Raw genomic sequence first — 3,049 nt, forward strand, 5'->3', positions numbered from 1 at the left:
GGGCGGAGGGAGCAGTTATGGCTGCTCTCAGTCCCGTTCCCAGAGGCTCTGCTTCTCAGAACCCCAGGAACCGCTGCAAACCTCGGAGAGAAAGCTGCCCTCACGTTCCAACTGATGCCAGACAATCCCGCTTCTCCCGTTGAGTCTGAGTCCCTAGAGACTCGCCCGGATCTGGAGCTCAGAGTCTGAGACTCCCTCCTGATTGAAAACGACAACCATGCCCTCAGCCACCAGCCCGCTTTGCGCGTGCACCTCCGCACCTTTATATTTTCCACACTGCGCCTCCTCTGAGCCTCGGTGTGCTGTTGTCTTTCCTTCTAGTTGAAGAGTCTCTCCTCAGCCAGCCTTCCTGTGGTTCTGGGTGATATCCGTTCCGTCTTTTAGTTGTATTTTTGAAGTGGTTGTTTGCAGCAGCAGTCTCCGGTGTTTACCTATGCCGCCATCTTGGTTTCTTCTCCGAGAATAAACTTTTGAAAACATTTCAGGGCCCATGAAATGTCTCAAAGTCATTCCTTGGTTATAGTTTTGAAATCTAGCTTGAAAGACCATCAAATATATATATGTATATATGATTTAAAGATTATATACTTTTTATAGTTATTAAGAGATATCAATTAAATTAAAACTGATCTTTGTATATAAAAAATTTCTGTTGAGATCACAGAATTTATTTTATTTTTTAAATCAGACCAATGAGTAACATATTTTGAATTTCAAATTTTTCAGAGAAAGCATAAGATTTTCTTCAAAATAAATTTCTATACTTTAGGCATTTAGTTACCACAATTATAATTTTTCCCAATTTAATTTAACTAGAACTTTAAACTCTTGGCTGGCAAGTTAAATATTTAGCATTTCTTTAGATTAATAAGAGCAGGTGCTTCCTTCCTTGTGTAATTTTAAGTATATTGTATCAGTCTAATTTAGTATTGGAAGGGTTAAAGAGAAGAAAACAGGACAGAGAAAAATTTGTTGTGCTTAGTAGCAGCTTGCGGCCTTGAGTCCAGCATAGTTCAGATAAGTAAAAATTAACAAAGAACTCTTCTCCCCGCTCCCGCCCCCGGCCCCCTTTTTTTTTTTTTTTTTTTTTTTCATTAACCATTTGGATGTTGGGGATATTGTTGCAGATCTGGTGGCATTTGCTGCAGCTGTATTGGAAATGCAAGGAAATCGTCATTTCTTCTCCATGTGGGAGGAACAATCTCATCCCCAGGTTCTAAATCTAATAATATTTTGTTTATTTTAGTAGGCAATGGCAGCACCCGGGGCAGACAGAATGTCTCATCCCTATGGATCCAAGGTCCAGCCTGGCACTTCCGGGGGTTGGTTGGAATAGCTCTTGTATCAGTTTTTCTCCCTGGGGTAGGCTGGGTGCTGTGCAGCCAGCTGGCCTTGAGATGGCACAGGGACAGGAGGGTAAACAGACAATGCCCCTATTATTTTCCCTGTGCTAAACTGTTGCTGAAGAGCTCCTTCAATGGTGATTCCCTTTAATGCAGCCACAATGGCGACTGCTTGTATATATGAGGGACCAATATCTGCGCAAATGCGGATATAATCTGAGAGAGTCCCCTTTCTTTAATAGGGTCTCAGTGCAGCTTGACAGGCAGTGTTGGCGTTTTCATATGCCAACTGTTTAACTATTAACAAGCCAGCCTCTCCATCTACCACTACTTGGCCAACAGCCTGTAATAGCCGAGAGACAAAATCCTGATACTTTTCATCTGGCCCTTGAATAATTTTTGAGAGCTCCTCTGTTTTCTGACCAGAGGTGGGTAACTTTTTCCAGGCTCTGATCCCAGCTCCATTAATCTGTCCATAAGCTTCCTGGGGGTATTGAATTTGATTATGGGTATCAGCATAGGCTCCTTCTCCTACCAGCATTTCATAAGAAATATTAATCTGGGCAGCTCGATTACGAGCAGCTTGTTCCTTAGCCTTTTCATCATATTCTGATTTCCACAAGAGATAATCCCCTCCTGATAAACAAGCTTTGGCAATAGCTCTACAATCATTGAGTGGGAGAGCCTCTGAGGCCATAGTTTCCAAGATGGTTAAAGTATAAGGGGAAGTAGGCCCATACTGAGCACAGGCTGTTTTTAACTCCTTCAAGGTTTTTTTTTTTTAAATATATTTTATTGATTTTTTACAGAGAGGAAGGGAGAGGGATAGAGAGTTAGAAACATCAATGAGAGAGAAACATCAATCAGCTGCCTCCTGCACACCTCCTACTGGGGATGTGCCCGCAACGAAGGTACATGCCCTTGGCCGGAATCGAACCTGGAACCTTTCAGTCCACAGGCTGATGCTCTATCCACTGAGCCAAACCGGTTAGGGCTCCTTCAAGGTTTTAAAAGGAATCGGGTCATAAGTACACTCACGCTGTCCCATGTTAGGGTTCACCCATTCCATAATGGGGAAGGCATGAATGCCCAATTCCTCACCACACTTTCGTGCCTCCTGCAAAGTCATCTGGAGAGGGGAAAGTGGAACTGGTGCTGCACAAGGCAGCGGAGAGCAGCGGGAACGGCCCCCGCGGCTTCTCTTTTTCTTGCCAAGAAGCTTTAATGTTTCTAAAAAGCATTCTAACACATCCTCTATATCACTACCCTCTTCAGTTCCAGCAGAAAAATATTCTTTCTCCTCTTTTGCTTGAACAATACCTGTATTATCATCATGATAAAGAGCAGCAGCTTCCTCAAAATCTTCCTCATCTTGAGGATTTGTCTTTAAAATTTACATTATTCCTTTTGAATATACTGTCTTTTTTAGACCCCTGTTTTGTGCCATCACAAAACATAGGGATGAGACATTCTGTCTGCCCTGGGTGCTGCCATTGCCTCCTGGCTTAAAAGACTGTTGATTATGGTCATGCTTGGGATCCAAACAATCCCGTATCAAATTCCATCAGGAAAATGCATCAACCGGGGTCTTACTTGGCCCAAGGGCTTTATAATGATTGCGCATTTGTTCTCCAACTTTCTGCCACGTTTCTAAGTTAACGGTTCCTTCCTCAGGAAACCAAGGGCAGACCTCCTGAATGAATTTT

Source organism: Myotis brandtii, unplaced genomic scaffold (assembly GCF_000412655.1).
Source record: "Myotis brandtii unplaced genomic scaffold, ASM41265v1 scaffold144, whole genome shotgun sequence".
NCBI classification, from domain to species: Eukaryota; Metazoa; Chordata; class Mammalia; order Chiroptera; family Vespertilionidae; genus Myotis; species Myotis brandtii.